The sequence below is a fragment of the Somniosus microcephalus genome, chromosome 1, assembly GCF_052327205.1.
Source record: "Somniosus microcephalus isolate GS21.2 chromosome 1, FLI_Smic_1.0, whole genome shotgun sequence".
Taxonomy (NCBI): Eukaryota; Metazoa; Chordata; class Chondrichthyes; order Squaliformes; family Somniosidae; genus Somniosus; species Somniosus microcephalus.
This window is the reverse complement of record NC_140987.1, coordinates 353,082,268-353,107,215: the sequence shown is the minus strand read 5'-3', so window position 1 is coordinate 353,107,215 and position 24,948 is coordinate 353,082,268.

Here is a 24,948-nt window from a genome sequence, read left to right as displayed (position 1 = left end):
CCAGGTATTGAATGCTCCTCCTAACCTGGCGACTATCAAGGAGGCGACGGACAGTGTAGGCTTGCTGACCATCAATCATGCGGGGTGTGGGGGGAGGTCTGGAAGCAGGAACCAAGGGACTGGTAAGTACCGGCTTGAGGTGAGAGATGTGGAACGTGGGATGTATCTTCATCGACCGAGGAAGGAGGAGCTGGTAGGCCACAGGTTTTACTTTTTCCAAAATCCTAAAATGTCCGATGAACCGGGGAGCCAACTTGCGGGACTCCACATGGAGTGGAAGATTCCGGGTAGACAGCCAGATCTTCTGTCCGGTCCGGAACCGAGGAGCTGGGCGGCGGTGTCGGTCAGCCTGCACTTTATGCCGAGAAGAAGCGAGCTGCAAGGCGGATCGGACCCTCCTCCAGGTACGGCGGCAGCATTGGACGAACCCCTGGGCAGCCGGGACTCCTACCTCCCTCTCCTGTTTAGGGAAGAGTGGCGGTTGGAAGCCATATTGACATTCGAAAGGCGAGAGGCCAGTGGAGGAGCTCTGAAGTGTATTGTGCGCATACTCCGCCCAGACCAGATACTTGCTCCAGGTGGAAGGATTGGAGGACACAAAGCTTCTTAGCACCCTCTCCAGATCTTGGTTGGTTCTCTCAGTCTGGCCGTTAGACTGTGGGTGGAACCCAGAGGAGAGACTGATGGAAGCGCCCAGGATGAAACAAAAAGCCTTCCAGAACCTGGATGAGAACCAGGGACCACGGTCAGAGACGACATCCAGGGGCAAGCCATGGAGGCGGAAGACATGCTGGACAACCAGCTGGGCAGTCTCTCTGGCAGAGGGAAGCTTGACAAGAGGGACGAAGTGAGCAGCCTTGGAAAAGCGATCGACCACAACTAGGATGGTAGTGAACCCCTCAGATGGAGGTAGCCCGGTGATGAAATCCAGGGCGATATGAGACCAGGGATGGCTCGGGATGGGCAAGGGATGCAGGAGACCAAGTGGAGGTTGTTGAGATGTCTTGTTCTGGACACAGACGGGACAAGCGGAGACAAAGGCCCGGGTGTCGGCTTCAATAGAGGGCCACCAGAACCTCCTCTTAAGGAACTCAATGGCGAAGTCGGCTACGCTGCAGTTGCCCTGGTGGAGATTCAAAAGTCTCTTAGCTGCCTCCCGTCCACTCACAGGATGGTCAAAGACTTTGCTCATCTCTTCGGCGAAAAGGAGAATGTCCGAGCAGACGAAAGATTGCTGCTCCCAGATAGTGGTAGCCCAGGCGAAAGCTTTTCCCGAGAGTAGTGATATGATGAACGCTACCTTAGAGCGGGGTGATAGGAACATGGAGGGTTGGAGTTCAAAAACTAGGAAGCACTGGGTCAAGAAGCCGCGACACTTGCCCGGATGACCGTCATAGCGCTCTGGCGCAGGTAGGCTAGGCTCTCGGTGAGTCTGGAGGTTGGCGACCGGTGGGGTAGTACCCAAAGGAACTGACTGAGGAGGAACATCCTGAGCAGAAGCCACAGTGGCTGGGTGTTGAATGGTCTGAGTCCACGTATTTACCTTGTCCGAAATGCTTTGGAGAAGTTGCTCAAGGCGGCCGAGGAAAGCACCTTGATGGGAGAGAATAGAACGAAATTCCTCCATCACTGCTGGGTCCATACTGGCTCAGTCTTGCTGTCAGGGTGAGGCTGGTTCTGGACCCAAGTGCAGACAGATGAGGCGAGAAGCAGTTATGCAGTCTTAAATAAAAGTACTTTACTAGAATCACACAGGTAAACAGTTACAAACATAGGAGCTCAAGACAAGTTACCACTAGGCAAATGGCTTGTCAAGACTGAGCACAGAGGGAAGAAACCACAGAACTTAAATACAAGCAAAAACAGGTGAAACCAATAAACCTGATAAAAGGCAGTTAAGTAATAAACACAGGAGAAACTAGTAACAATTAGCAAAGGGAAAAAAAACAAGTGAAGGTGCCATCTAGGGTTTACTGAGGGAACTAACCGGTACCATCACAGAAGGAATCTGCCAGCCACCCCTTATCTGGCCCACAATTACGTGAGTGTAGAATATGCTTGGCTTGGTTAGGTCACTTTAATCTACGGCTGTACTTTCTTCACATGAAGTGGTCTTGAATGCCTTGTGTTAAGAACCCAAGTTGCTATCTGCTCTTGGTGCTATCTGGTGGCTTAGAGCAGCAACATTTTAAAATATGATTTTGTTTGCAACATGAAAAGCAGGATTTGCCTCTGGCCAGACATATTGCTCATCTATATTTTGTGTCCTGGAGCAGAATGTAGTTCTTAAAGATCAGACCATTTTACTGCTTGTGTCCGCTGGTTTAATTTCTATCAACATCTCTGGGTTAATTCAGTGTTTGAGCCCACCTCAGATATGGTGTGTTGATGATACCATCTTCTGGAGTGACTTAGAGTTGGCACTAGAGTCTGAGGATTGGGTGAGTCCTAATGGGTATGAGCTCTCTGCAAGGGTAAAAAAACACAGAACTGAAGTTTTTGGTTAAGGGAATGCAAGATCAACTTGTGGGACGTGCAATTAGATCATAGCAAGAGGGAATGGCTCATTGAACTACCTAAAATACATCACACAGATGACAGAGTGACCTGACTCATCACACTACCCTAATTTTTGCAATACAAAAAGCACTGATGCATGAACCTCATCAATATCAAGCAAAATTCTGGCAGGATTCAGTAAAAAACACTGAGAATCCCAAACCCAATTTCTGCAAAGGACTTTTATTCTCTTTCACTCACTGATGTTGGAGAGGTTGTGTGTGTGCACATGTGTGTGTGCATGTATATATGTGTGTGCGTGTGTGTGCGCATGTGTGCATGTGTGTGGGGGGCCTACACATGCATGCATACATAGAATCATAGAATGAACAAGAGAAATGCAGGGAACAGCACCAACCACTGTATATGGCCTTCTTTGATCTCACAAAGGCCTTCAACACTGTCAACCGTGAAGGATTATGGAGTGTCCACCTCAAATTCGGCTGCCCTCAAAAGTTTGTCACCATCCTCTGCCTGCCTCACGACGACATGCAAGCCATGATCCTGACCAACGGTTCCACCACAGACCCAATTCACGTACGGACCGGGGTCAAGCAAGGCTGTGTCATCGCACCAATGGTCTTCTCGATCTTCCTTGCTGCAATGCTCCATCTCACCCTCAGTAAGCTCCCCGCTGGAGTGGAGCTACTTTACAGAACAAACGGGAAACTGTTGAACCTCCGTCGCCTCCAGTCCAGATCCAAGGTCGTCCCATCCTCTGTCGTCGAATTACAGTATGCAGACGACGCTTGCGTCTACGCTCACTCGGAGGTCGAACTCCAAACCATCGTCAACACCTTAACCAAAGCGTACGAGAGCATGGGCCTTACACTAAACATCTGTAAGACAAAGGTCCTCTACCAACCTGCCCCCGGCACACAGTACTGCCCCCCGATTTTCAAAATCCACGACAAAGCCTTGGACAACATGGACCATTTTCCATACCTTGGGAGCCTACTGTCAACAAGGGCAGACGTCGACGACGAAGTCCAACACCGCCTTCAGTGTGCCAGTGCAGCCTTCGGTCGCCAATGGAAGAGAGTGTTTGAAGACCAGGACCTCAAACCCGGCACTAAACTCATGGTCTACAGAGCAGCAGGGATATCAGCCCTGCTGTATGCCTCAGAGACATGGACCATGTACAGCAGGCACCTCAAAGCACTGGAGAGGTACCACCAACACTGCCTCCGCAAGATCCTGCAAATCCATTGGCAGGATAGGCGCACCAACGTCAGTGTTCTTGCTCAGGCCAACATCCCCAGCATCGAAGCTTTGACCACGCTCGATCAGCTCCGATGGATGGGTCACATCGTCCGCATGCCCGATACGAGACTCCCAAAACAAGCACTCTACTCGGAGCTCCGGCACGGCAAGAGAGCCCCAGGTGGGCAGAGGAAACGCTTCAAAGACACCCTCAAAGCCTCCTTGAAAAAGTGTAACATCCCACCGACACCTGGGAATCCCTGGCCTAAGACCGCACAAAGTGGAGGAGAAGCGTCCGGTAAGGTGCCGAACACCTCGAGTCTCTTCGCCGGGAGCAAGCGGAAGCCAAGCGCAGGCGGCGCAAGGAGTGCACGTCAACCCAAGCACCCCACCCACCTGCCCCTTCAACCACTGTCTGCCTCACCTGTGACAGAGACTGTAGGTCCCGCACTGGACCCATCAGTCACCTGCGAACTCATTTTTAATGTGGAAGCAAGTCATCCTCGGTTCCAAGGGACTGCTTAAGATGAAGAAGAAGAAGAATCATAGAATGGTTACAGCACAGAAGGAGGCCATTCGGCCCGTTGAGCCTGTGCCGGCTCTCTGCAAGAGCACTTCAGCTAGTTCCACTCCCCCACCCTTTCCCTGTAGCCCTGCAAATTTGTTTCCATCAGGTACTTATCCAACTCCCTTTTGAAAGCCACTATCGAATCTGCCTCCCCCACCCTTTCAGGCAGTGAATTCCAGATCCTAACCACTTGCTGCATAAAAAGTTTTTCCTCATCTCACCTTTGGTTCTTCTGCCAATCACCTTAAATCTGTGTCCTCTGGGAGTGCTGTGCATTGAGTGCTGCTAGAGTTTGGTAAGAGGAAGAAAAGTCATTTAAGTGTGTTTTGTGAATTTTAGTGTGTTAAAAAGTTAATTATTTGAAGTGAGTTTAATTTTTAAGTGTATATTAAACTGTTGGGGAGTTTAAACCGGAAGTAGAATCCGGGTATAAAAGGGGCGGGACTAGTGCTTGTGCACGGAGTGCTGTGCATTGAGTGCTGCTAGAGTTTGGTAAGAGGGAGAGTTCGGGCAAGTGGGAGGTGAGGGTGTGTATTTTGTTCTGTTTTGTTCCCCACTCCCAGGCTTAGACAGCACTGCGGAAGCGGAGCAGCGAGACAAGTCAACCAAACAGGCCCCACAGACAATATTCAAGGAGGCGGTTGGTGATCAGCTGGTTGGTTGGTTTTCTTCCTTCCCTTTTATTCCTTTAAGTTGGTAAGTCCTATTGAATAGTGGTGTAATAGTATCATCTATATTGGGGCAGAGGGTCTTCATAACTAATAATAATAAATTTAATTAATTACATAGATATGGGTGAACAGGTGATGTGTCACTGTTGTGAAATGTGGGAGCTGGTGGACCCCATTGAGGCTCACGGTGATTACATTTGCGAAAATGGTTTGCTGCTAGAGTAACTCAAGCTCCATGTTAAAGAGCTTGAGACCGAGCTTCAGACACTGCGGCACATCAGGGAGGGGGAGAAGTTCCTGGACTCTATGTTTCAGGAGATGGTCACACCTATGAAATTAATTAATGCAGATGTAATCCGTGGTCAGGGACAGGACGGTGTGACTACGAGTGAGGCAGGTACAGGGATCCAGGAGGCAGTGTTGATGGAGCCGCAGCCCTTGCTCTTGTCAAGCAGGATCGAGGTTCTTACTCCCTGTGAGGGCGGCAGCGGGGACTGCAGGGAGGATGAGCAACCTGGCCACAGCACCGTGGTACAGGGGGCCATTCAAGTGGAGGGAGTAAAAATAAATGTTGTAGTGGTAGGAGATAGTATCATTAGGGGGATAGATAGGGTTCTCTGCAGTCAAGAGCGGGAGTCCCGAAGGCTGTGTTGCCTGCCCGGTGCCAGGGTTAAGGACATCTCTTCTGGGCTGGAAAGAAACTTGGAGTGGGAGGGGGAGGATCCAGTTGTCATGGTCCATGTTGGTACAAACGACGTAGATAGGACAAGGAAGACGGTTCTGTTAAAGGAGTATGAGCTGGTTTCTCTGTTCAATAGATGACCATCGCTCCTCCAGAGATGTCATTCTATTCTGAACACTCACCATGTTTTCTGTACTCTGGCGACTTATCAGCTCCATGGAGGTTGCCATCCTTTCCATGGTGATGCGTTCATGCGCCAATGACTCCACAAAGGTTCTGCTCATGTTCGCTATGGACTCCTCCATTTGCTCCTGTAAGGGGGTGGTGTTTGGGGTCAGCTTCGCCTCTGACTTATGAGCGGTTCAAATCGCTCCCACTCCCTTGGTTCTAGACCTTGGACTTATTTGGGGGCTGTAATGAAATTGCAGAAGACAACTGAATTTTGGTGAAAGAACTTTGATCTTTATTTGAGAAAGAAAATACACACAACACAACAATCTTATCACTCTAAAAGGGGGAACACTTCGGAATATACAAGAGAGAATAACAACAGACAGAATACTTCACCCCTCCCAATCCCACTACACTAACTAAGTTGGACTCCAGAGGACCAGGGTTAATGCTCACCAAACGACTTCTTTTGACAGTTGTAGAGGTTTGCGATTTTGGGGTTCTCTAGATGTGATGGTTGGGGCCTGCCATACCCCGGACGCGGCAGAAGACTTCACCTGCGTTGCTGTTTCAGTCTCCGCGTGTCCGCTGATGCAGTCGGGTGTGTATTGGATCTATCAGGTAAATACCCAATTTCTTTTGGTCAGAAATAGGGTTTAGAGTCTTTCCATCAAATCTTACCCAGGGGTAAGTCAGAATAGTTTGTAGAGTGGAAACAAACTTGCGAATCTTCGGTTTCTTCCAGGTTGATTTCTTGTCGGTCAATGTGTTTGCTTTTTGGGGCCTTTGGTTGCCGCGCGGCATTCGATGATGTCTTCTCCTGGCTCGGACTCCTAATACTTTTGTGGTTTGACGTGGCTTTTGAAGTCTTCTTTTTCTTCTCTTCTACATGAGCTGTGCTGTATCGAACGGACCGAAACCAAACTGCTCTCTTCTTCCGGACTGTACTGAACCAAACTCCTTGACCAAACGAACCGACTCACTAACCAACTGAAAAAGCAGGCCCCAATTATACCGTTTGAGGCCTTGCTTATCTGCCCGCCAAATCTTCTTTGGCCCATTGTCATTTTTGGCGGCCTCGTTAACATTAATAGTTTTTGAATTTTTTAACGGGTTTCGAGCTGGTCCCATCTATCTTAATTGGTTTAAGTTGGTGTAGATTAGTTTCAGGATGGTCCATCGAAACCTAAATTGGCTTTAAATGACTGTTTAATCACTGGTTTGATTAGTAAGATTTGTCTTTTCCTGCTGGGGTCAGGGTCCCTTTTGTTGGTCAGTAGCATGTTTTGCATTATGCATACTTTGGATGGCTCTGTAGTTTTTGGCGGGAATGGCTCTTCCGCTGGTCTTTTATCATTATGTAAAATGACTGAGACAGTCCAGAACGTTCCCAGACAGTTTGGCTTATGCCTACATCCAAACTGCTCGTTTTACAGAGGCCCATAAAATCCCTTTGTCGCAGCCTTTCACAGGCTTGAACATGCCTTTTAAAATAACAAAAATCCTAGGGTTTTGACTTTAAGCCCCTTTTAGGCCCAATATTCTTTTTACCATTCTGACATGGTTTTAAACAGTCCAAAAATCTGTTCTTTTGGGGTAATCTTCTTGGTTTGGGGGATCTGCAGAATTTGCGAATCTTCCACTCCATACTCGCAGCGACCCTGGAGATAAAACCTGCCAGAGACTCCTGCATCTGTTCCTGGAGTTCCAGCGCAGCTGATCTTATGGATGGCCCCAGAGGTAGAGGTTGGACATGCAGCTGAGCCGAGCTGGCAGAGTCCTGCGCCCTCCGACAAGGACTCTCCACTGCTGTCCCTGTCTCCACAATCTGCTGATGCTCACTTGTGAGCTGTGATACACCAGGTGACAACATTACTCTATGTCCCAAAAGTCCCACCGAGATGTGAGTGTCTGCGCTGGTGCTGGGTGTGCTGAATTCTGCTGACGCTGCGCCCTCAGAGGTTGCAGCTTCCTCTGAGGAGTCTTGAGGCTCATGCTGTTCTTCCTGGCTCGTGGGGATGGGTGCTTGTGATGGTCCTGTCGGGGAGTAAAGGAAAGAGTCAGAGACGTGATGCCAAGGTTACATGCACATTGCATATTGCAGATGATCAGTAGTCCATCTGTTAGAGCTTCCAAATCATTATCAGCGACTCATGCAATGTCAATGAGAGAGATGGAAAACTATTCTGTCACCAGCTTGCTGTGATGCACCCCTCTGTCCATCCCCCACTTGTACATCTTCCTCCACTCCTACGATCTCCAGGACCGCCACCTCCCAGGGGCTGAGATGGGCTTCTGAGGGTGGCCCTCCTCCTGTCCTTGCTCTTTCTCGCTTATTGTGAGCTCTCTTTTCCTGCAATGAGGGAGACAAATGGAGGTTGAGTGAGAATGAAGGAGTGAGTGTAGAGATTCCATAGCATAGATACTTTGAAGGAGACAAGGATGGAGTGAGATGGCAAGACCAAGGGCCCTCCCTGTGGGTTGCCAGTTGTTTTCATAGCATCACAGTGATAGGGAGTGTGAGGGCTGCACAGTCGAATAGTTAGGTGAATGTGACCATAGAGAGAGAGGGAATGGGTAAGGATGCATCGATGTCAGTGTCAAGTGGGATGTGGAGGAAGAGATTGCTAAAGCTGAATGCTGGTGAGGAAAGGCAATGGCGATCAGATTGAGGGTGATGGAAAATTCATACTCACTTTTCCAGTGCGCTGAAGGTCATGAAATCTCTTCCTGCATTGAATCCAGATTCTGTGCTTTACTGATAATGTGTTGAACTCCTCTGCCACCTGGACCCACACAGCCTTGGTCTGCTGGGGAGGCTTCTTCCTCCCTGAAGAAGGGAAGAACACCTCTTTATGAGCTCTTGCTCCCTCAACTAAAGCCTGCAAGGCAACGTCGTCAAACCTTGGAGCAGCCCTAGGTCTCTCACTGGTCTTTCTTCCTCCAGGTCCCTGTAGCATGAAAGGCCAAAAGGTTGGCAGTCTGCAGAAGAAGCAAGGCTTGTTGCAGACCTTAAATGCAGCAGCAATGATGATGTCATTGGAGGCGACTTTCAGACTGGAAAAACTCATTTGCCATGGGTTCCCACACGCTGGAATCCAATTGGCCAATCATGTTAAAATCGCATCAATCCCCCACATCAATTTAGATTCAGGTGGAGTACATGAAATGCAGATTACACGACCGCGGCCCGCACCTGAATTAAAATCCAGCCCATTGTCTTAAGGACATAAAGATCAAAGTATCTAAAAGGTTAGTTCTTTTGATGGGCGTTGAAAGGCACAATAAGACAAAACCAATAATTTATTTTAAAGTGTCAAAAGCTTTAAACAAAGTCACAGGAAAGTGGAACCATTTAACAAACTCACAGAGATCATTGCATTATAGCTTTAAAAATATGATCCAGAAACTTAACAACTTCTTCACTAATTGATAACAGTTTGAAAGGATTATTACTAGTCCTAGCCCCTTTAGGGCTACCCCGGGTCAGGCATATTCCCCAGACGTTCACTTTCAACTAAAGTTTGAGGTAGCCAAATCCTAAAGACGCTTAATTGGGTTAAAAGTTCTGGACCATCTCTCCCTAAAGGAAAGGAACAACCTGAAGATGTTACCATCCTCCAGATAGCACTTTTAATATGTTTGGCTAGACTGTAACCTTCCGGATATTATGAGGGTCCGGAAAACTCTTCCAGAATTCTGCAACTCCTCACCAAAATGTTTACAGAGATTGAGTTTGCAAGTTTGATACAGAAGTATTATGTGAGACAATTCTAAAAATATATTGATTTATGAAAGAACCGACATGTAGTTTACAGGTGGTGATTCAATCGCAACATTAACAGTTCCAAATACAAAAAGCTTACAATTCTATTATCAGAGATCCCCATTCTCAAATCTTAACTTCGCTAGTTTTACAGTTCTTAGTTTTTTCCAGGATATCCACCAAAATCAAATACCTTTGATACCCGAAGCGTAGACTTGCAGAGCCTGCCTCTGCTGCCGAGAATCACTTTGCCCCTTCAAGCGAGTCTATCATGCCATTTGAAAGTTCAATTTTTATACACTTTTGCAGTGGTATTTCCTTTGAAGTTTTCTGCTGATGTAAGCTAATTATCTCTAGTCATTCTTCTGCTGACCCCTGCTATTCTTACAGTTAGATCAGCTTGGTAGCATTAAGAATTGTGGCCTAGAAATTCAGTATAGCCACTTTTGGGGCGGAAAAGTCAGGCAGCCGCTAAAGTTTGCGCCCGGTGCAAAGTTGAGGCCACTTCGCCGATATTCAGTAGCTTCGCCCTAAGAGTTTGCTCGAGCGCTAAAACTGGCGTTCCACAACTATCTTTAGGCGCAAAGCCGGCAGTGCTGAGCTAAACCGCCGAGGCCGGGCGCAGCGCAGGTGCGGTCATTTCTTGATTGACACCAGACACCCTGGCGCCGGCCAGCTCTTAAAGGGGGAAGGGTTGAGTTCATCTGCTGCCACGCCCTGGACACTGCAGCCCTCCAGCTAGGCTTAAACACTGCTGCTGAACAGAAATAGCGCCGGGAAAGATGCAGAAGGCCCGTGAACGAGCGCAGCGCTTCACTGGCCATGGTTTGAGGGTGCTGGTTAAGGCTTTGGAGAGGAGACGCAAACACCTGTTCCCGGACAGTGGGAAGAAGCCTGCGGCCAGCGTCTACAGGAAAGCCTGGAGGGAGGTCGCCACCAGGGTGACAGCCAACAGCGAGGTCCCCAGGAACTCTACCCAATGCAGAAAAAAGTTCAATGACCTCACGAGGATTGTCAGGGTGAGTAGCATTTCCAGTGTCCTCCTCATCCTTGCATGTGCACCTCACATTATGGGCAAAGGGACCTGAAAGCCCTAATGGCCAGCCCTCATCCAGCAGCTATGGGACTGGCATGAACATCAATTGCACATTCTGCACTTGACACACTGGCCAAGCTATTCGACCATGGGAGGCAGTGCACACCAGATCAGGGCTCCACACTGGCCAAGCTATTCGACCATGGGAGGCAGTGCACACCAGATCAGGGCTCCACACTGGCCAAGCTATTCGACCATGGGAGGCAGTGCACACCAGATCAGGGCTCCACACTGGCCAAGCTATTCGACCATGGGAGGCAGTGCACACCAGATCAGGGCTACACACTGTACTTAGAGGCCATCCTTTCTCTTGCAGGCCAAGCTGGCCCACAATCAGAAGAGTCGGACTGAGACCGGGGGAGGCGGTCCCCAGATCCAGCAGCTCACTGACCTGGAAGAGCGCGTGGGTCGCCTCATGGGAGCCCGGGTGATTGGCCCCGTTGCCAGTGGAGATGCCGACCCTGTTCTGGGCACCAATGGTAAGGACATTTTGGACCTCTCTCGTCCCACTTGTGCATCAGATCTACATCCTTTGCCACTGTCGAACCAATGCGCTGAATGCCACCACTCATGCCTCCCTCGCTGACGCCCTCTCCTCAATCTAAAGCTACTCTTGTCCCTTCCTGCTTTCAGATGGTGAGGAGGAGGTCCCTGAAGCTGCCACTGACAGCCCCTCGGATGAGGAGGAGGAGGAGGAGGAGGAAGAGGAAGAGGAAGGCGGCCCATCAGGGGAACCCTCACCCGCGCCAGGGGATGCCAATGTAGGGGACATGTCTTCCCTGGAGGAGAGCGTGGGGGAAGTGTCGGAGGGGAGTGTCGCTCCTGGGACCAGTGGCGTGCAGCAACACAGGGGGTGTGCGGTTGTTCAGCGGCCTTCTTCCCAGAGGGGTGTAGAAGCTGGGCCCAGTGGCATCCAGCAACGCGGGAAGGGTCGGCCAGCTCGGCGGCCTTCTCCCCAGAGGGAGAGTCCGGCCTCCAGTCCGCCGACGGTCAACTCCGAGGAGCTGCGCCTCCTCGATCAAATGTCCGTGGACTCGGAGCGCCAGCACACCGAGCTCATGGGGGTTGTGGCACGGATGCCTGAGGCCATCGAGTCCCTGGCTCATAGTATGGCCGAGTTCGGGGCCTCACAGGCCAGGAGTTTGGAGCTATTCGGGGCAGCACAGGACGCGAGTCGTGGCGAATTCGTGGCAGCACAGGCAGCGAGTGGGCAGCTGATCAGTGGTGCCGTGCAGTCACTGGCTGGTCTGATGCGGTCACAGACCAGGGCAGCACGGGCACTCACTGCTGCCACACTCGCTGCGTCAGCCAAGCATCGCCAGGACACCCGCCGCGCTGTGGCAGCACAGCGGTCTGTCGTTCGGCACATGGCAGCGCATGCTGCAGTGCGGGCCCGGGAGAGTGCCAGTGTGTCACTTGACCAGCGGCGGCCTGCCAGACGCCAGCTTGCCCCCATTCCTCCAGCCGCCACTGTCACTCCCCCAGTGGAGCTGCGACGAGATGCTGGTCCGACTGATGCTGGCCAGCCACAGCTGCAGCATTCACCAGCCGGCCCCTTGAGGCCCAGACCTCGTCTAGGCCGACCCCCAAGGGCATCTGCCGTGACGACATGTGCCCCTCAGGAGCCTTCCCCCAGCCTTGCAGCAGCCACTGGCGACGGTTTGAGGAGGAGCAGCAGGGCGGCCAGGGGCCGCCAAAGGCTGGACAAGGAATCGCCCTCGTGGGCCACAAAGTAGAGGGTGTGGACAAATGTTTGTTTATATTGGGATGGTTGTTTTGTTTCTGGGGATGGTTGTCTTGTTTCTGGGGATGGTTGTTTTGTTTCTGGGGATGGTTGTTCTGTTAAGGCCGAGGATGAAGGCCATTTTTGTTCAAATGTTTTGTTATTCCTCCCCAGGTTGTGGGAGTGAGTCATGTTTGTGACTGTTTTTTGGGGGGTGTTGTCTGTTTTTGGGTTTCATGTGGGAAGGGCCCTGAGTTTGTTCAATAAAGCATTTTATTTATTCATATTGTCCATGTTTGATCTTTGAAGTGTTTGTTGCCTTAAGTGGCTGAGGGCTTGTGGAGCGGCTGCATTCATGTTCTTTCATTGGCACAAGCCATGCCCTGACAGGGGGCCTAGAAGTGACGTTCAATAAGCCGCCGCCGGGCAGCCCTTGGACCTTGTGCCTCCCTCCTGGCCTGGTACTCCTCCTCCTCCTCCTCCTCCTCCTCATGCTCCTCCTGCTCCTCCTCCTGAGGTGGTGCTCCAGCGTGAGGTGGCAGTGCCTGAGTCCTGCGGATAGCCAGGTTGTGCAGCATGCAGCAAACGACCACGAACTGGGAGACTCGCTCCGGCGAATACTGCAGAGATCCGCCGGAACGATCCAGGCAGCGGAACCGTTGTTTGAGGTCGCCAATTGTTTGTTCTATGATGTTCCTAGTCGCTTGATGGCTCTCGTTGTATGCCTCTTCAGCAGGGGTCCTGGGCGCGCAGAGCGGGGTCATGAGCCAGGTACACAAAGGATAGCCTTTGTCCCCGATAAGCCATCCTCTTGGGTGAGGCTGTGCCTGGAACATGTCAGCCACAGTAGTCTGTCGCAGGATAAAGGCATCGTGGCTGCTGCCTGGAAAGCGGGCATTGACAGCTAGGATGTGCTGCCTGTGGTCACACACCAGCTGTACGTTGAGGGAATGGTAGCCCTTCCGGTTGCGGTAATCCTCGGGATGGTCCACAGGTGCCCGCAAAGCCACATGCGTGCAGTCAATGGCGCCCTGCACCATGGGGATGTCCGCGATTCTTGCAAATCCCACTGCACGCTGCTGCTGCCTCTCCAGGGTCATGGGGAAGGAGATGAATTGGCGTCTCCTTCTGAAAAGGGCATTGGTGACCTGGTGGATGCAGCAATGCACGGCGAACTGAGATATGTTAGCAATGTTCCCAGCAGCTGATTGGAAGGAGCCGGTGGCATAGAAGTTCAGAGCCACCGTCACCTTCACTTCCACCGACAGAGACGTCCTGCAACTCAGCTGTGGACGCAGATCTCTGTGAAGCAGATGGCAGATCTCTGCAACCACCTCCCTTCTGAATCGCAGCCTCCTAACACATCGCGCGCCAGTCATGTTGAGATACGAGACCTGCTGGCGGTATTGCCTGAGTGGGTAAGGCCCACGTTGCCGACGCCTGTTGCCCCCTCTGCGTCTAGCCAGGGCTGCGCCTCTAACCCAGCATCTGCGAGCCCTTCCGACATAATCCTGAAACTCAGCATTGGCACCCCATGCAGCCCCCATAATATGCTGGCAAACAATGAGATATCAGTGAAGGCGAATTGCCAAGCTCTGGCCTGAAGCCAAAAATACCTGTCCTAGTGTTGGCCCAAAGCAGTAAGCTCCCTTCCTTGGTTTTTTTCAAAAAATCCGTTGCACAAGAGTGATTGCTGCAAAATGGCAGCCCTTTATAGTGCAGGGTAAGTGCCCTTTAATATGCGCTCCCCGCGGCCCGCTTCAGCTGTGTACCGTTCCACTCCACTGTCGTTAGGGCCGCCCGGCGCACAATGGCCCGGCGTGCCTGAAGTTCCGGTTTGGGGCGCACAAAGGGCGTTGCACGAGGAAATGACGTCATAATCTGCGCGCGCAGCAGGGCGCGCGCAAAGACTTTGCGCCGGCGCTAAATGTCTACTGAAGTTGGGGCGAGGCGCAGATCGCGTTGCGCCCGGGCGCTAAGCGCCTAGCGCTCGAGATCTACTCCTCCGAAGGCGCTAACGGCTGGCGCACGCTATTGAATTTCTAGGCCTGTATCTCTACCCTTGGTGTTTGAAGCTTATCATATAAAATGGTATAACCAGCAGGTGCATCTTTTTGATATCATTTTTACCAAGGTCTTCTGTTTGTGTCTTGTTATGATGTATAAATTAAAACACCTCAACTAGGGTGATCTATGCAATTCTTATTTACCTTAGCTGGTTACAACACAGAATCGTGTCTCCTGTGTTTCATTTGATGTCATTTTTATGAAGGCATATGTTTCATACTTTTCTGTGTTTCTTTCCAAAGTCTAATTTAGGATACCTTAACAGGGTGTACCATTGTGTTCTTTCCAAGGCTGCAGACTTCAGCAGCCTCCAATCTCCTGTTTCAATAAGGTTATTGATTCAGTGTCAACAACTTATCTTATCTCAATAGCCTGTATGCTGTTTACAGCTTCTCCATTGTTGAGGCTTCCAGATTCCCAAACCCACATTTTAATAAGGCTAGAATTCTTTCATAGAATGGGGTATTTTTCTGAACATGGCTTATTCCTTCACATCCCCCTCTTGACCAAAAAATGGACGCAAAACATTAGGGCAGAGTTTGGTCAATGTTACTAATAATGTTACAATAGCACATTAATTTCACAAGATTCACAATCATGTGCTACATGAAAATTCCTTTAAAATCATCCTAGGACAATATTTTGCCTTATTTTAGATTGATTGCAATTTAAAATGATGATAGGTACATTGTCATGCAATTAGCGAAACAACATGTACGTAGAATGTTCAATTGGCAGATGTACATTCCATAGAGGTGAGTTTTTCATATGAGTCAAGGAGACATCATTTGGAACTAGCTGAAGCTTGACACGCTGTTCCTTATATCCAGCATGTGGATAGATTCTTGTTTTCGTAAAGGCCTTGCCAGGTGCTCAGTTGATTCCATCTTCATCCGTGGTGTTTTCCTCCTTCATTGAGGTAACTCGTTGATCTTTCCTTGTTTCGGTTGTGGCATTTTGCAAATCCAATTGCTGAGGCATTGCCAAGCATCGTGTGGAGGAGTCGGCGACACCGTCTGACTGACCATCATCAGTAAATCGATCGCATCCATTTTCTGTATTGTGCTCCAAGCTGGGTCTTGAAAGATAGTGTATGACTGCACCTTGTATTGTTCCTCCATTTCGGTATCCTGCAGGACATCTTTTGAGATTGTCTATAGAGGCAGTTTTAAGAATATGCTTGCCGTTCGGCTGATTAATATGTATTTTAATTGTTTTTTCATTAATAACAGTGTGTATTTGAACAGGTTTTTTCCAGTTCGGTCTTAAACTAGGTTATTGCTCGAACTCCTTTTCCTGTACCCATTCTCTTACTATGGGTTGCCATGCTTTGTTTGTCAATTTTTTCTGCCTATTTGCCTCCCTTATCATCTGATCAATTTGATGAATCTCCTCTGTTAATTCTTTTTTAAAATCTAACTGTCGCTGTCGGGTCAAGGAATCAGAGAGTGTAGAGGCAATAAAAGAACTAGGGGTAAGCAGTGTATGCACCTCAACCCCATACATCAGATAATATGTAGTTTTAGGAGACATTGTCCCTGATGCAGATGCGGGCACATTATTAAGTTATAGCTGCACCTCCGGAATGATGGTGGACCACTTATTTCCCCTGATTCTCAACAGTTTGAGCAATAGCTTTTTTACTTCCTGGTTTTTATGTTCCACCAGCCCTGCTGATTGCGGATGACGTGGCGTGCTGTGCTCTAACCCAATCCCCCTTTGTTCGCAGTAGTCTTTGAAGACCTTGGAGACAAAGGCTCCACCTTGATCGGAGTGTAAGATTTTGGGTGCACCAGCTACAGTAATTATGTCAGTAAAAGCATTGGCGAGTGCGTTTTCCGAAACAGTTTTTGTTGGGACCAGCCAGTGCATCCATCTACACAAACAAGAACATGCTTGTATCCCAATGCCAGAAGAAGTAGTCCAATAAAGTCAATAAAGAATTTTCCCATTGGCTCATCAGCTTTCACAGGAGCCAATGGTGGTGGCTTAATTAGTGATGACTTATTGGTTAAATTACATGGCTCACAATTTGCCACATATGTTTTACAGGGCTTAAGCATGCCTGGCCACCAATATAATGGGGTCAATTTGCAGAATGTTGTTCTGGCACCACAATGTGCTTGACCTATGCCCTCGTGAGCTTCTTTTACAAGCTGTTCTCGTTTGTATCTCAAGGGTACCTCTCGGTTTCCATTGGGCAACTTAACTAGCACAATATCCGTAGGGGTTTCTGAGTAAAAGTACTTTGGTGGATATCCTGGTGGATTCTCTTTTGTTGGGTCTAATAGCTGGATCAGTTTCTCATCCTGATTGGCTGCCCATTCTGCCCTAGTGATTACACTATTATTGGCAGGCCCCTCTCGAGGGGATGTCATGCATACCGAACGTTTCGCTTGTTCATCTGCAAGACTGTTTCTTTTTGAGTGTACTGTTCCAGTGGTATGCCCGTTTACATGAATCACCTGACAATTCTGTTTCTCCATTTTCGAACGGAGAATGTCTTCCCACAATGACTTATGTTTTATGGGTTTACCCTTATGATTGGTAAAATTTGTTTGTTCACAGTAAACTAGATCTTGGTTATATCCTCTTTTACAGCAGTCATTACCCGTACAGATTAGTGTGGGTTTAATAGGGTCTGACTTTTCTAAAGCATACCGTAATGCTACGGCTTCAGCATATTGCGCTTTCTAATGGCCAAGGGGTATGGACAGTAATTCTTCTGGATAAAAAGAATAGGAATCTCGAAAAGTCCCTACTATTATCCCCATCCCAGCTGAGGATTGTTGGGAAGTCCCTTTTTTAATTGTCATTGATGATCCATCACAAATTATTACTTGGTCTTGTGGAGGTATAGGGATAGGATTATTTCCCGTAATAAAACAATAATTTGAATTTCCTAATAAAAAGACTTGGCCAATTCCGACAGGGTTTGCCATTTCTTCAGGACCTAACCTCGGTTAGGGTTTAATATGAACTTTATAAGAAATTTCTAGACTTCAATGGTATATTGAGGGAGTTCTGATTTAAGTTCGACAAGGCCTGATCAGGGACTTGTCGTCTCTAGTGACTTAAATCTGTGTCTTTGTATCACTGTCAGTAAAACACTTCTTCTATACTTAACAATCTGCAAGACGGATATAGATATTAATGTAAGTATAGGTTCTTTATCAACTCGTTAACACACACGTTGGGTGCCAACTGAAGGAATTATTACTAGTCCTAGCCCCTTTAGGGCTACCCCAGATCAGGCGTATTCCCCAGACGTTCACTTTCAACTAATGTTTGAGGTAGCCAAATCCAAAAGATACTTAATTGGGTCTAAAGTTCTGGACCATCTCTCCCTAAAGGAAAGGAACAACCTGAAGGTGTTACCATCCTCCAGATAGCACTTTTAATAAGTTTAGCTAGACTGTAACCTTCCGCATATTATGAGGGTCTGGAAAACTCCTCCAGAATTCTACAACTCCTCACCAAAAGGTTTACAGAGATTGAGTTTGCAAGTTTGATACTGAAGTATTATGTGAGACAATTCTAAAAATATATTGATTTATTAAAGAACCAACATGTAGTTTACAGGTGGTGATTCAATTGCAACATTAACAGTTCCAAATACAAAAAGCTTACAATTCTATTATCAGAGATCCCTATTCTCAAACCTTAACTTCGCTAGTTTTACAGTTCTTAGTTTTTTCCAGGATATCCACCAAAATCAAATACCTTTGATACCCGAGGTGTAGACTTGCAGAGCCTGCCTCTGCTGCCGAGAATCACTTTGCCCCTTCAAGCGAGTCTATCAGGCCATTTGAAAGTTCAATTTTTATACACTTTTGCAGTGGTATTTCCTTTGAAGTTTTCTGCTGATGTAAGCTAATTATCTCTAGTCATTCTTCTGCTGACCCCTGCTATTCTTACAGTTAAATCAGCTTGGTAGCATTAAGAATTGTATCTCTACCCTTGGTGTTTGAAGCTTATCATATAAAATGGTATAACCAGCAGGTGCATCTATTTGATATCATTTTTAACCAAGGTCTTCTGTTTGTGTCTTGTTATGATGTATACATTAAAACACCTCAACTAGGGTGATCTATGCAATTCTCATTTACCTCAGCTGGTTACAACACAGAATCGTGTCTCCTGTGCTTCATTTGATGTCATTTTTATGAAGGCATATGTTTCTTACTTTTCTGTGTTTCTTTCCAAAGTGTAATTTAGGATACCTTAACAGGGTGTACCATTGTGTTCTTTCCAAGGCTGCAGACTTCAGCAGCCTCCAACCTCCTGTTTCAATAAGGTTATTGATTCAGTGTCAACAACTTATCTTATCTCAATAGCCTGTATGCTGTTTACAGCTTCTCCATTGTTGAGGCTTCCAGATTCCCAAACCCACATTTTAATAAGGCTAGAATTCTTTCATAGAATGGGGTATTTTTCTGAATATGGCTTATTCCTTCACACCCCCCTCTTGACCAAAAAATGGACGCAAAACATTAGGGCAGAGTTTGGTCAATGTTACTAATAAGGTTACAATAGCACATTAATTTCATGAGATTCACAATCATGTGCTACATGAAAATTCCTTTAAAATCATCCTAGGACAATATTTTGCCTTATTTTAGATTGATTGCAATTTAAAAGGATGATAGGTACATTTTCATGCAATTAGCGAAACAACATGTACGTAGAATGTTCAATTGGCAGATGTACATTCCATAGAGGTGAGTTTTTCATATGAGTCAAGGAGACATCATTTGGAGCTAGCTGAAGCTTGACACGCTGTTCCTTATATCCAGCGTGTGGATAGATTCTTGTTTTCGTAAAGGCCTTGCCAGGTGCTCAGTTGATTCGTTCTTCATCCGTGGTGTTTTCCTCCTTCATTGAGGTAACTCTTTGATCTTTCCTTGTTTCGGTTGTGGCATTTTGCAAATCCAATTCCTGAGGCGTTGCCAAGCCTCGTGTGGAGGAGTCGGCGACACCGTCTGACTGACCATCATCAGTAAATCGATCGCATCCATTTCCTGTATCGTGCTCCAAGCTGGGTCTTGAAAGACAGTGTACGACTGCACCTTGTATTGTTCCTCCATTTCGGTATCCTGCAGGGCATCTTTTGAGAATGTCCATGGAGACAGTTTTAAGAATATGCTTGCCATTCGGCTGATTAATATGTATTTTAACTGTTCTTTCATTAATAACAGTATGTATTTGAACAGGTTTTTTCCACTTCGGTATTAAACTAGGTTATTGCTCGAACTCCTTTTCCTGTACCCATTCTCCTACTATGGGTTGCCATGCTTTGTTTGTCAATTTTTTCTGCCTATTTGCCTCCCTTATCATCTGATCAATTTGATGAATCTCCTCTGTTAATTCTTTTTTTAAATCTAACTGTCGCTGTCGGGTCAAGGAATCAGAGAGTGTAGAGGCAATAAAAGAACCATGGGTAAGCGGTGTATGCACCTCAACCCCATACATCAGATAATATGGAGTTTTAGAGGACATTGCCCCTGATGCAGATGCGGGCACGTTATTAAGTTATAGCTACACCTCCGGAATGATGGTGGACCACTTATTTCCCCTGATTCTCAACAGTTTGACCAATAGCTTTTTTACTTCCTGGTTTTTACGCTCCACCAGCCCTGCTGATTGCGGATGACGTGGCGTGCTGTGCTCTAACCCAATCCCCCTTTGTTCGCAGTAGTCTTTGAAGACCTTGGAGACAAAGACTCCGCCTTGATCGGAGTGTAAGATTTGGGGTGCACCAGCTACAGTAATTATGTCAGTAATAACATTGGCGAGTGCGTTTTCCAAAATTGTTTTTGTTGGGAGCAGCCAGTGCATCCATCTACACAAACAAGAACATGCTTGTATCCCAATGTCGGGAGAAGTAGTCCAATAAAGTCAATAAAGAATTTTCCCATTGGCTCATCAGCTTTCACAGGAGCCAATGGTGGTGGCTTAATTAGTGATGACTTATTGGTTAAATTGCATGGCTCACAATTTGCCACGTATGTTTTACAGGGCTTAAGCATGCCTGGCCACCAATATAACGGGGTCAATTTGCAGAATGTTGTTCTGGCACCACAATGTGCTTGACCTATGCCCTTGTGAGCTTCTTTTACAAGCTGTTCTCCTTTGTATCTCGAGGGTACCACTCGGTTTCCCTTGGGCAACTTAACTAGCACAATATCCGTAGGGGTTTCTGAGTAAAAGTACTTTGGTGGATATCCTGGTGGATTCTCTTTTGTTGGGTCTAATAGCTGAATCAGTTTCTCATCCTGATTGGCTGCCCATTCTGCCCTAGTGATTACACTATTATTGGCAGGCCCCTCTCGAGGGGATGTCATGCATACCGAACGTTTTGCTTGTTCATCTGCAAGACTGTTTCTTTTTGAGTGTACTGTTCCAGTGGTATGCCCGTTTACATGAATCACCTGACAATTCTGTTTCTCCATTTTTGAACGGAGAATGTCTTCCCACAATGACTTATGTTTTATGGGTTTACCCTTATGATTGGTAAAATTTGTTTGTTCCCAGTAAACTAGATCTTGGTTATATCCTCTTTTACAGCAGTCATTACCCGTACAGATTAGTATGGATTTAATAGGGTCTGACTTTTCTAAAGCATACCGTAATGCTGCGGCTTCAGCATATTGCGCTTTCTAATGGCCAAGGGGTATAGACAGTAATTCTTCTGGATAAAAGGAATAGGAATCTCGAAAAGTCCCTACTACTATCCCCATCCCAGCTGAGGATTGTTGGGAAGTCCCTTTTTTAATTGTCATTGATGATCCATCACAAATTATTACTTGGTCTTGTGGAGGTATAGGGATAGGGTTATTTCCCGTAATAAAACAATCATTTGAATTTCCTAATAAAAAGACTTGGCCAATTCCGACAGGGTTTGCCATTTCATCAGGACCTAACCTCGGTTAGGGTTTCATATGAACTTTATAAGAAATTTCTAGACCTCAATGGTATATTGAAGGAGTTCTGATTTAAGTTCTACACGGCCTGATCAGGAACTTGTCGCCTCTAGTGACTTAAATCTGGGTCTTTGTATCACTATCAGTAAAACACTTGTAAGAGTTGTAAAGTCTGTAGGTATTATGGCGAATTAATACACAGACTACAAGAGTAACTTTAACAGGACTTTACTATTCGAAGGTCAGGGCGAATCTGCCCAATAAATCCTGACACAGCACTTATATACCGGTGTGGTCACCGTCGGTATTACAGTATACAGCAGCCAAGATAAAGTAGTGCCACACCTAAAATAGTTCTCTTAAAGGTGGACGGTTACATACAATAGTTCTCTTAAAGGTAGAACAGTTACATACACTACATTCCTCCCTTTTTAGCTTACAACATACTTATTCCCCATTAACATAACATCATAACATATATACAACTTATGCAAAACAGTTCACAGATTCAGTCTCTCTGGAGGCTTCCTGACTCTGTCCGGATAACGCCTCGGTGGTGTAGTAGTTTTCGGCGGGGTAGTAGGTTCTTCTGGCAAGGTCGATTCGGCTTGAAGGACAGTGTCAGGTTCATCTGATTCCAGTATTACCAGATCGGAGGTAGGTGCTCTGGGTATCTCTGCTTCAACATTAGCCGTGTAAGGTTGTGGAGTAGGTTGGTCCTTTGTGGATGACCCTATGATCTGGTCAACATGGCGCCTTATTATGCTGTCACCAATGTCCACGGTATACATCAGCGGCCCTAGCCTTTTCCCAATAGTTCCAGGCTACCATTTCTCGGTACGGTAGTCCCGGGCCAAAACTTGTTGAATATCTGAAAGGATCTAGTTGGCCTTTCATTCATGCCCTGAAATTGCCGGTTCTCTACGTCCCTTCTGACGTTTGGCTTAATCAAATCCAGCCGGCATCTTAGTCTTCTATTGAAAAACATCATGGTGGGAGTTTGGTTTGTGACCGCATGTGTTGCATTCCTGTACGCCAACAAGAAGTTATCTACCTTATGTTGTAGGTTGATGTCTTCATTACCCATGGCCTTTATGGCCTTCTTGAAAGTCTGGACAAACCTTTCAGCTAATCCATTGGTGGCGGGATGGTATGGGGCTGACGTGTAGTGCTTGACCCCATTCCTTTTTAAGAACTTCCTGAATTCTTCGGACACAAATTGCGGTCCATTATCAGAACAGATCTGTTCCGGCAGCCCATTCCTGGCAAATATGGTCCTTAATACTGTGATGGTTTTTTCCCTGGTGGTGGAGGACATCTTTATTACCTCCGGCCACTTGGAGTGTGCATCCACCGCGATTAGAAACATTGAGTCCATAAATGGACCAGCAAAGTCGACGTGTACCCTTTGCCAAGGAGATGAGGGCCACTCCCATGGATGCAGAGGAGCTTGTGGTGGCGCGTTTTGGACCTTCTGGCATCCTAGACAGCTCTTGGTTATTTCTTCGATGTCTCCATCAATACCTGGCCACCACACAAACGCTCTTGCTAGGTTCTTCATTTTCACTCCACCCAGATGCCCCTCGTGAAGCTCCTTTTGCACCTTCTGCTGAAGTTTGGGTGGAATCACCACTCTAGATCCACACATCAAGGTTCCTCGGCACACTGACAGCTGTTCTTTTCTTTGCGAAAATGCGGGCAGCATTGGTTCGCCATGTGCTGGCCATCCCTCCACTGTTAAATCGTAGACTCGTGAGAGAGTCGGGTCATTTCTTGTTTCATTTTCGATCATCGAATTTGTTACTGGTAGACATTCCACTATGGATGAGTGGAACATCTCTACCGGGTCCACTGTAGCCGCCTCTTCTACTACTGGCAACGGTAGGCGCGATAACCCATCAGCATTTCCATGCTGTTTGGACCTTTTGTATTCGATGTCATATTGGTGTGCCCCAAGTAACACGGACCACCTCTGTAGCCTTTGCGCTGTCATAGTGGAAACGGCCTTGTTAGGGTTGAATATGGACACCAACGGCTGGTGGTCTGTCAGTAATGTGAACTTCTTGCCCTGCAGGTAATGATTGAATTTCTTTACTCCCCACACAAGGCTGAGGGCCTCCCTATCTATCTGAGCATAATTTCGCTCAGCGGAGGTCAATGATCGGGACGCAAATGTGACTGGCCTTTCCGAGCCATTTGGTAACTTGTGTGAAAGTACTGCTCCAATTCCATAAGGGGAAGCATCACAAGCTAGACGAAGAGGTAACGTTGGGTTGAAATGAGCCAACACTTCCTCAGAGGTAATCAACGCCTTGCTTCTGCGAAAGGCCTTCTTACAGTCCTCGCTCCACTTCCATGGTACTTCTTTCCGCAACAGAGCATTCAGCGGATGCAGCACCGTGGATAGATTTGGCAGAAACTTGTGGTAATAATTAATCAACCCCAGAAACGATCTCAACTGTGATACATTTTCCGGAGCGGGGGCCTTCACGACAGCTTCTATCTTGTCAGGTGACTTGTGCAGCCCCTCTTGGTCAATGACATGACCGCAGTACGAGATCCGTTTCTGGAAGAACTCGCATTTCTGGCGATTAACTCGAAGGCCATATTCCTTCAACCTGGTGAGCACCAGTTTCAAATTTGTGAGGTGTTCCTCCTCGTCTTCTCCCGTAATCAGGATATCGTCCAAGTAACACTGCATGCTTGGAATACCCTGTAAGACCTGCTCCATGGCCCTCTGCCAAATTGCTGGAGCCGAAGCTACTCCAAAAACCAGTCTATTATAACGATACAAGCCTCTGTGCGTGTTGATTGTGAGATACTGGCGCGACTCTTCCTCGACTTCCATTTGTAAGTATGCTTGTGCCAGGTCTATCTTGGTGAAGTGTTTCCCGCCAGACAATGAAGCAAAGATATCCTCAATCCGCGGGAGCAGGTATTGTACCGTGTGAAGCATCGGATTAACTGTGATCTTGAAGTCTCCGCAGATGCGGACCTTTCCCGGTCCCCCTGGCTTGTTACTTGATGAAGACTTCATGACGGGCACAATGGGCGTGGCCCACTCACTCCAGTCCACCTTAGACAGTACCCCTGAACCTTCAAGCTCTTCCAATTCTGCCTCCACAGCAGGTCGTATCGCGTAAGGTACCGATCTGGCTTTGAAAAATTTTGGGCTTGCATGTTCTGCAATCTTGATTTTTGCTTTAATTCCTCTCAGTGTTCCCAGTCCTTGCTGGAATACCTCTTTAGCTTCGTCCAATATTCTGGACAACCGTTCAGGTTTGACATCTTCCTTTCCGGAATCTACCGTCATTGTGTTTAGTGAATGCTAGTCTATCTTTATTTTCCTGATCCACTCCCGTCCCAGAAGTGGTGGACCTCCCTTGGGCAGCACATACATGTCCATCCCTTGGTGATCTTTGTCCTTGTATCTCACCTTGACTTCTATCTTTCCGATGGGGTATACTCTGTGCCCCGTGTATGTCTGCAATACTATCTCCGTATCCCGTAGGGGAATAT